Below are 10,711 nucleotides of genomic sequence, written 5' to 3'. Positions count from 1 at the left end.
TCCTCAGTTTTTATGGATTCAATTTACAGGGAGTACTTGGAGAGCTATTCCAGCAGCAAAATACCCTCAGGAGGCTATACCTGCAAAGATGTGTGGGGAAAAATAGTTACTTCTTAATATCCATATGAAGGTAACTAAGCATGAGGTTGAGTGGCAAGCTCGAGCAAGAATCAGGCTCTGAGAACACAAATGCCACCCAGAGCAAGTCAGTAAGCTCCACGAGGATAAGGTGCATCTCTGCCCCGTCCAATGTTGCATGCCAGGTACCTGGCACAGGGTTGACCCAGAGGCCTGTGAGCACGTGTAAACCCCCGACATACCCGGAGCCTCTCTGATGTGATACTCTACTTTATTCAGTTGTTATGAATGTGTGTTATGAATATGTGTGGGTTTTGTGTAACCCACACATATCTACCATGGTGGGTTTCTTAAAATTAATTGTTCACCTGTCTGGCCACCAGTACTATCAAGTATTTATATGCCATGATCTGACTTAGACACTAGGATATGGCTTCCCTGGTAGCTCAGCCGGTAGAGAATCTTCTCTCCTGCGATGCAGGTAGATCGAACCCCAGTTCAATTCCTGGGTCGGGAAGAGCTGCTGAAGAAGGGATAGGCTACCCACTCCAGTATTCCTGGGCTTCCCTGGTGGCTCAGCTGGTAAAGAATCCGCCTGCAATGTGGGAGACCTGGCTTCTATTCCCGGGTTGGGAAGATCCCCTGGAGGAGGGCATGGCAACCCATTCCAGTATCCTGGTCTGGAGAATTCCATGGACTGTACACTATATGGGGTCACAAAGAGTTGGACACGACTGAGCCACTTTCACTTTTACCTGTTTGGTTACCAGTACTATCAATTCCATGATCTGAGTTAGACACAGGGACATGCATTATCTCATATAATAGACATGATAATCTTATTGGGCAAAGTACAATACCCAATTTACAAAGAAAAAACACAAGTTAAGTAAGTTGTTCTAGGTCACACAGCAGTGAGTAGCAGAAATCAAATTGGAACCCACGTCTGACTCAGACATCCATAATTTTCCCTCTACCATATATTTCCCCAAGAGTTTTAGCAGCACTCACACACATACAAACTCACACACATACAAACTCACGCACACACATACACACTCACATATACACTGCACAGTTAAGTGAGTTCAAGGATCTTAAGTTTGCTTTACTGCAGGTATTCTCAGAGGTTTTTCCATGCTAATGTAAAGTGTACATCTCCAAGAATACACTGAGATTGAGTGGCATTCCCCAAACTAATTTTACAGAATCCTTTGTTCATGGGGCATCTCATGGGACCATTATTCCACAAAGCAGACTTTAATAAGCAGTGGACTCCATCACCCTGTATCTTAATAAACACCTGGTCTTAGATCTTGGAGAACACCAGTTAAATGACAGAGGGCACAGCCTGGGAGACATCTACCTCTCTATCATATTAACAAGCCCCCAAATCCCTTAGCTCTTCATAGAAACTGAATAAGAGGAATTCCATTCCGTGGAAACTACCTAGTGAAATCCAAAAGTTACTGTCATAGAAAAGTGAGCCTCCAACTTCCTGGGCCATTAGTGATCACAGTAGCCACTAAATCTTAAAGCTCCAGAAATGCACTGGGGTGCAAAGACGGACTGTTTCACTAAATGGATATTTTCTAATTTTTTTCCTTTTCCTATTCCAGATATATCCTCTTTGAGGATCTTTGGAGGTTCCATATTCTTTCTCTCTTGGTCAAGAATCTGATATTTAATCAGATCTCCAAGGTAGCTGAATAGGAACAAGGGCCATTATATTTAACAGAAGTGAGAGACTGAGCGAAGCCTAAGTTGAGAGTCTCCTAAAGCTGACTTTCCAGATTTCTAGTCCTAGAAATTACCTCAACTACATCAACACGGATCTTTCACTTTTTTCTTTTTTTTGAGGTGGTAAGATAATTTATTTGCAGTTTATGTAAACAACCCAAAATATCTTCTCAACAGCTATGGCAAATATTTTCATAAGATTTTGTATTTTCTTTTTTCCATGAAACATTTTATTTTTTCATCCCTTTTTAAAGTTTTCATTTTGTATTGGAGTATCATTGATTCACAACATTGGGTTGCTTTCAGATGTCCAGTGATTCAGTTATACATGTATCTATCCTTTCTCAGATTCTTTCCCCACTTAGTTTATTCCAGAATATTGAGCAGAGTTCCTCGTGCTGTACAGTATGTCTCAGTTAGTTATCTATTTCATTTTTAATGTTTCTTGTTTCTGTTTCTGTATTATAAGTGTGACATAAGATGAGCCTTAAAAACAAAATTTGCATATTACTTCGAATGTCTGCCCACCAAGGTGAGAGTTTCTATGTCAGAGGTGATGCCTAAGGATCTACCATGTCTGTAGCACAACCCTCATTCATTCACACACTCATTCATTCTTCCAGTTCCTGGTACCTAACAGAGCACTGAGAATGCAAAACAAAAGAGATACTGTGCCTGCCATCACTTACAACTAAGCTGGACGCCATACTCAAAAGCAGAGGCTGCCCCGGAAGTAAAACAGAATGATAGCGTATCAGCCTAAAGGGACCCGGAAGTATTCCCAGAATAAGAATATGACGATCTCAGAGCAGACTTGTTCACTCATTCTGCATATCGCTATTAGGGTACCACCTCGTGTGAAAGGGCCCATGTTTCTTTTTCCATGGTCTACATTCTAACAGAAGAACAGAAGTAAAAAACAAAACGAAACAAAATGTCAGGTAATGATAAATGGTAATAAATGCTTGCTTGGCTGAAATGACAGGAAGCAGCTGGTGACATATTTCAGACTGAGTGATGGAGAAAATCCTCTTTGAGAAGATGACATTAAACTGTGACTTTAAAAGCAAGGGAGAGGTAAGCGTGTAATGACCCAGGGCAGCGGTTTCAGGAAGAAAGGTAGGTGTGCAGTGGTCCACAGTGAGGACCAGCTTGGCCTGTCCCGAAACAGAAGAAGCGCCTTGCAGCTGGCCCTTAAGGAGCTAAAAGATGGCTTGGTAACACATCATGGCTAGCACCTGTCAACAGAAAGAGTTTGCATTTTTTTCTTTTTTAATATCTGAGGGGTTATCAGATGCTTTTCAGTTGGTGAGTGCCAACAACGAAAAGTGAAAGGGTTACTTGCTCAGCCATGTTCGACTCTTAGCGACCCCATGGACTGTAGTCCAGCAGGCTCCTCTGTCCATGGAGTTCTCCAAGCAAGAATAATGGAGTGGGTAGCCATTTCCTTCCCAGGGGATCTTTCTGATGCAGGGATTGAACCCAGGTCTCCGTATTGCAAGGAGATTCTTTACCATCTGGCAGTAAGAAGAAGACGGTAAAGAAGGTAAGAGCTCACCCTGCCCTCCAGCGGCTCATAGGAGTTTTCTACATGCACATTTGAAACCCTTTCATTACCAACCCATGCTATACTTCTGAGGATAGAGGAAGCCTTTTTCCCTCTAATTTCCCCATGCAGCTTTTGCATGTAACCCAGCCTGAGTCAGTGACTTCATTCAATTCTACCAAGAATCTTTTCCATACACAGGACCCAGGACAGAGGGTTTATAAAAGTTCCCCTTGAAACATGTTCTCAATATCTTTTATCCATTTCTCTAGAAGTCCCTCCCTTCACCCTCTCATCACTGAGTCTCTATCCCTCCAGGAAAGCACCAAAGCATCTGAAATATGACTACATTGCAATGAGCCACAGTCAGACTGGTGATAACTTTCTCTTCATATCTGATATGGAGGGAAACAGTTACATAGCTTATTCTGCCTCTTGCTTCCCCCTTGCTTCCATCCAATCCTTAAGAATTACACATACTGGTCTTCACAAGATGGCAGAGGAGTAGGTGGATGTGGAGTACATCTCTCTCCACGGATGCATCAGGACTACACCCTCAGACACAGAAGTGCATGCAGAACACCAGCTGAGAGCAGACAGGAGTGCCTGACCACCAGAAAAGAATATATAGAACCTCGTAAAACTCAGTAGGATGGACGAACTAGGGGGAAAAACCGGAGTGTTAGTAAGACTGGACCTGCTCTCTGGGGTGGGGGAACTGAAGCACGGGTCCGATCCCCACATCAGGGCAATTGTCTGAGCCAGAGGAGAAACATTTAAGGCTGAGAGTGAAACAGCTGATCTGTGCCAGCCTAAATGGAATGAGAATCAGACAGTCCTTGCCACAGCCATGCATACTCCAGACAGGGACGCAGGTCCCCTGGAAGGCACAGCAGCTGGGAGCTGAAGTTTAGGGATTGTGGAGCAATCCCAGGGTGATCGCTGCTGTTTACTGCAGGGAGATGGATTGAGGGGGTGTGAGGCAGGAGATTGTAGTGGGAAGTGCCTGTGGAGGAAAGTTGGGCAGCCACAGAAGCAAGGCAATACTGCTGAGTCACGCATAGTGGGTGGAGTCATCACCATAGCCTCTCTCTCCCCACACACCTCAGCTGAACAACAGACAGGCTGGCCCATCATCACCTGACGCACTGAACTACTGAGCAGGACCCCAGCCAGGGTGCTCCTTCAAGTGACTGATGTGCCTAACTAGAGAGTAGGACCCCACTTGGGGGGCCCCTTTAAGTGCCTGCGCACCGATCTACAGAGTAGGACCCCAGCCAGGGGGGCCCCTCTATGTGCCTGAATGCGCGGAGCTATGGAGAAAGACTGGCCAAAGCGGCCTTCTGATTTCCAGCTACCAAAGGCTTGAAAAAAGACTGATAGGGCCATAATTCCTGCGGTGGAGGCAGTTCATGTCCCTGCACACTTGGGGCTGCCAGGGTCCCCGCAAGCCAAGCAGCTGCTCCACGTTCATGCTCAACCCTCACTGGGGCAGAGCCGCACGTCTATGCATGCAGGGTCGCTTCAGTCATGTCCAGCTCTTTGCCACCCTGTGGACTATGGCCTGCAGGCTTCTCTGTCAGGGGAGTGGAAATAAAACCACAATTGAAACCCAGGGGCAGTGTGGCTGAGGAAGATGACCCAAAACCTTCCTACCAGCTGTACAAGCTGAAGATTAAATCCACACGATCAACTAGGCAGACTCTGTGTCTATGGAAAATATAAAAGGACATTGGAGAGCTCCCACAAAAGAAAATGCACAAGCTCTGATAGCTGTGGACATGGGAGGCAAGAACACACAGGAATAGGACCTGATTAGAATCTGAGCTGCCCACACAGCAGGTCCAGAGACCAGCACAGTGTTGGAGGGCATCCTAGGGAAGTGAGATAGAATGCGACTCCCAGTGAGGGAAAGGATCCTGACAGCAGAGACTCAAGAAAAACACTTATTATTCTTATGTTTTGACTTGCTCTGTAAATTCTTTTTGATTTTTTTCCTTTTTTTCCTTTTTTATCCCCCTCTGTTGTAGTTGTCAATTTTATTGGCATTATGAAATCTAATTAAACTTTTGACCCTTTTTTTCCTTCTCAGTCACATTTTGTATCATTGTTATAAATCTCTGCCTCTATGTGGGGCTTCTGCAGTTCCTTGGGGCTTTCCTTTTTTTCTTTTCTTTCTTCATCCTTTTTTCTTCTTTTCTCTTTTTTTAAATTTTAATTTCTAATTTTTTAAACCTATTATATTTTTTCTACATTTATTCCTTTGTTTGCTTTCCCTACTGTTCTTTTCCCCTTTCAGTTCATCTTCAGTGTACGTAAATCTTCTTTTCCTACCTCTGTTTAACTTTGCATATCTATTCTTTCTTTCTTTTCTTTTTTCCTTTCCTCTCAACATATTAGTTAGTTCTGTTTTCATTGCTTTATTCCCCACTTGGCACCTTGCTTTAGTTCCATTTTCCAGTTTGTGCTTTAGTCAGTTTTCTTCTTAACTGGTACATATAATTTTTGGTTTCCTTGTTCTCCAGGTCAATCTATTGTACTTTATTTTTGTTAGACTGTTTCTATTCTGCTTATAGGTGTACATGTATATGTGTATAGTCAGTCACACTTCTTATTGCTGCTATAAACTTCTGCCCCAGGTTGGGCTTTTGCAGTTCTGTGGAGTTTTCCCTTTTTTTTTCCTTCATTTTCTTTTCTCCTTTTTCTTATTTTTAATTTCTAATTTTTTAAACCGATTATATTTTTTCTACATTTATTCCTTTGTTTCCTTTTCCTACTGTTCTTTTTCCCTTGCAATGCATCTTTAATGAATATAACTCCTTTTTATCTGCCTCTGTTAAACTTTGCATATCTATTCTTTCTTTCTTTTCTTTCCTCTCAACATATTTGTTAGTTTTGTTTTCCTTGCCTTATTCCCCACCTGGTACCATGAGTTAGTTCTGTTTTCCAGTTTGTGCTTTAGTTAGTTTTGTTCTTAACTGGCAGATATAATTTTTGGTTCCCTTTGTTTGCCAGGTCAATCCACTGTACTCTATTTTTGTTGGACTGTTTTGATTTTGTGTATGGGAGTTTATGTATATATGTGAATTCCATTAATTTAATTATTATTTGCCTGGTTTTGTAAAACTGCCATTTGTCTGGGATTCACCTTTGGTTTCTCATTTTTGGCTGTTTGTTTTAACCTCACTTAATGCCATAACAAACCACTTGTGGAATCTCGTTCCTGACCAGAGACCAAGCCCTGAAGCCTTTAGAATGGGAGCACTGCCTCCCGGACCCTGGACCACCAGAGAACTAACCCTAGGGAGGATCAGATAGTGAGAACTCACACAGATGAAGCCGCTTGAATACGAGACCCAGCAGCACCCAGCCACCAGTAGCACCCTGTGCAGGACGCCTCATCCAAACAACAAACAAAACAAAAATACAAACACAATCATCAGCAGACAGGATCACCCCCTCACAGCCTTTCCCACCAGAGGAAAAAGAAACAAACAAAAAGTTGGCATAAATCTCACCCTACATGAAGGTTACACAAACCACTAGACCAACCTTAGGAAGGCAGAAACTGGAAGGAAGAAAGAATTCAACCTCCAAATCTGGGTAAAGGAGACCTCAAACACAATACATTAAAAGTAAGTAAATAATGAGAAGACAGAGAAATACTACACAAATGAAGGAACAAACTAGAAGTCCAAATAAATGAAAAGGAAAGGGGCAAATAACCTGAAAATGAATGCAGAATAATGATAGTAAAGGTGATCAAAACCCTTGAAAACAGAATGGAGAAAATGCAAGCATCACTTAACAAAAACACTGAAGAATTAAAGAATAAACATACAGAGACAAGCAACACAATAACTGAAATTAAGAACACTCTAGAAGGAATCAATAGCAGAATATCTGAAGCAGAAGCACGAATCAGTGAGCTGGAAGATAAAATGGTGGAAACAACTTCTGAAGAGCAGAATAAAGTAAAAAGAATGAAAAGAACTGAAGATAGTCTCAGAGACCTCTGGGACAATATCAAACGCACCAACATTCGAATTATAGTGGTCCCAGAAGAGGAGGAAAAGAAAGGACATAAGAAAATTTTTGAAGAGATTATAGTTGAAAATTTCCTCAGTATTGAAAAGGAAATAAGTCAATCAAGTTCAATAGGCACAAGAGTCCCATACTAATCACATACGAATCAAACTAAGACACATACTAATCAAACTAACAAAGAATAGTTAGTGTTAAAAGCAGCAAGGGAAAAGCAACAAATAACATAAAAGGGAAATCCCATACATTTAACAGCTGATCTTTCAGCAGAAACTCTCAGGCCAGAAAGGAATGGCAGGATATATTTAAAGTACTGAAAGGGAAAAATCTACAACCAAGATAACTGCACCCGGCAAGGATCTCATTCAAAATTGATGGAGAAATAAAAAGCTTTACAGACAAGCAAAAGTTAACAGAATTCAGTACCACTAAACCAGCTTTACAACAAATGTTAAAGGGACTTGTATAGTCAAGAAACACAAGAGAAGAAAAAGATCTACAAAATCAACCCCAAACAATTAACACAATGGCAATAGAAACATATATATCAATAATTACTTTAAATGTAAATAGATTAAATGCTCCAACCAAAAGACACAGACTGGCTGAATGGACACAAAAACAAGACCCATATAGATGCTGTCTACAAGAAACCCACTTCAGACCTCAAGACACATACAGACTGAAAGTGAGAGTATGGAAAAATATATTCCATGCAAATGGGAAAAAACAAAGCTGGAGTAGCAATCCTCATAATAGACAAAGTAGACCTTAAAATAAAGATTATAAGAGATAAAGAAGGATACTACATAATAATCAAGGAATCAATCCAAGAGGAAGACATAACAATTGTAACTATAAAAGCTTTTGTACACCAAAGGAAACTATAAGCAACATGAAAAGACAGCCCTCAGAATGGGAGAAAATAATACGAAATGAAACAACTGACAAAGGATTAAAATTTCCAAAATATACAAGCAGCTCATACAACTCAATACCAGAAAAACAAACAACCCAATCAAAAAGTGGGAAAAGAGCTAAACAGACATTTCTCCAAAGAAGACACAGAGATGGCTAAAGATGACTTGGAAAGATGCTCAATATCGCTCATTGTTAGAGAAATGCAAATCAAAACTACAATGAGGTGTCACCTCCCACCAGAATGGCCATCATCAAGAAGTCTACAAATAAATGCTGGAGAAGGTGTGGAGAAAAGGAAATGCTCTTGCACTGTTGGTGGGAATGTAAATTGATGCAGCTGCTATGGAAGACAGTATGGAGATTCATTTAAAAACTAGGAATAAAACCACCATATGATATGACCCAGCAGTCCCACTCATAGGCATATACCCTGAGGAAACCAAAACTGAAAAAGACACATGTATCCCATTGTTCACTGCAGCACTATTCACAATAGCCAGAACATGGAAACAACCTAGATTTCCATCAACAGATGAATGGATAAACAAGTTGTGGTACATATATACAATGGAATATTATTCAGCCATAAAAAGGAATGCATCTGAGTCAGTTCTAATGAGGTGGATGAACTTAGAACCTATTATACAGAGTGAAGTAAGTCAGAAAGAGAAAAATAAATATCATATTCTAATGCATACATACAGAATCTAGAAAAATGATACTGAAGAATTTATTTACAGGGCAGCAATGAAGAAATAAACATAGAGAATAGACTTATGGACATGGGGAGAGGGGAGGAGAGGGTGAGATGTATGGAAAGAGTAATGTGGAAACTCACGTTACCATACGTAAAATAGATAGCCAAAGGGAATTTGCTGTATGGCTCAGGAAACTCAAACAGGGACTTTTTGCATCAACCTAGAGGGGCGGGATGGGTAGGGAGATGGGAGGGAGGGTCAAAAGGCAGGGGATATATGTATACCTATGGCTGATTGAGAGTTGGACTGTGAAGAAAGCAGAGTGCCGAAGAATTGATGTTTTTGAACTGTGGTGTTGGAGAAGACTCTTGAGAGTCCAGTCCCTTGGACTGCAAGGAGATCCAACCAGTCCATTCTGAAGGAGATCAACCCTGGGATTTCTTTGGAAGGAATGGTGCTAAGGCTGAAACTCCAGTACTTTGGCCACCTCATGCGAAGAGTTGACTCATTGGAAAAGACTCTGATGCTGGGAGGGATTGGGGGCAGGAGGAGAAGGGGATGACAGAGGATGAGATGGCTGGATGGCATCACCGACTCGATGGACGTGAGTCTGAGTGAACTCCAGGAGTTGGTGATGGACAGGGAGGCCTGGCGTGCTGTGATTCATGGGGTCGCAAAGAGTCAGACACGACTGAGTGACTGAAATGAACTGAACTGATGGCTAAAATTCTGTGAAGTAATTATCCTTCAATTAAAATTTTTTTAAAAAAGAGTTACACATATTGTCCCATTTTGTTGTCCTTTCATTGACATCTTTTCTTTTTTTCTAATTTTTATTTTATATTGGAATACGGGGCTTCTCTAGTGGCTCAGATGGTAAAGAATCTGCCTAAAATGTGGGAGACCTGGTTTCAATCCCTGGGTCAAGACAATTCTCTGGAGAAGGGAGTGGCTACCCACTTCAGTATTCTTGCCTAGAGAATTCCATAGACAGAGGAGCCTGGTGAGCTACAGTCCATGGGGTCATAAAGAGTTGGACGTGGCTGAGGGACCTTCATTTTTAAGGGCTTCCCAGGTGGCTCAGTGGGTAAAGAATCCACCTGCAATTCAGGAGCCACGGGAGATGCAGGTTCCATCCCTAGGTCAGGGATGCCATGACCTGATCCCCTCCAGGGAGGACCCTTGGAGGAGGGCATGGCAACTCACTCCAGTATTCTTGCCTGAAGAATCCCATGGACAAAAGAGCTTGGAATGTTATGGTCCATAGGGTCGCAAAGAGTCAGACACACCTGAAGTGACTGAGCATGTACGCATCGTTGATTTTATAGTGCTGTGTTAGTTTCAGGTATACAACAAAGTGATTTAGTCACTGATGCCCATTCAATTTCAGCCTCAATGACATTTAAATAGAGTTATGAAACGTTTCTTATTCATTCATTCAAAGAAAAACAAAAAGATAAAAATTAACAGGCCACTACCCACCCGGTAATTGTAACTTAGACTTGTCCCCTAGAGCTCTGAGGGATTGTGAAGACTGTCAAGGAAGCATGACATGCCAAAAGGTCCTGTGTGAATGGTACTCCCAATGAAAGGAATAGTCTTCACTCAAAAGAGCATTTGAAAATACTTCTGACTTGTAAGTCTTAGTAACATATAGATATGCTTTCTAAACACAATCCATAGG

This window comes from Capra hircus, chromosome 15, assembly GCF_001704415.2.
Source record: "Capra hircus breed San Clemente chromosome 15, ASM170441v1, whole genome shotgun sequence".
Classification (NCBI taxonomy): Eukaryota; Metazoa; Chordata; class Mammalia; order Artiodactyla; family Bovidae; genus Capra; species Capra hircus.
Note: the sequence above shows the minus strand (reverse complement) of the source record.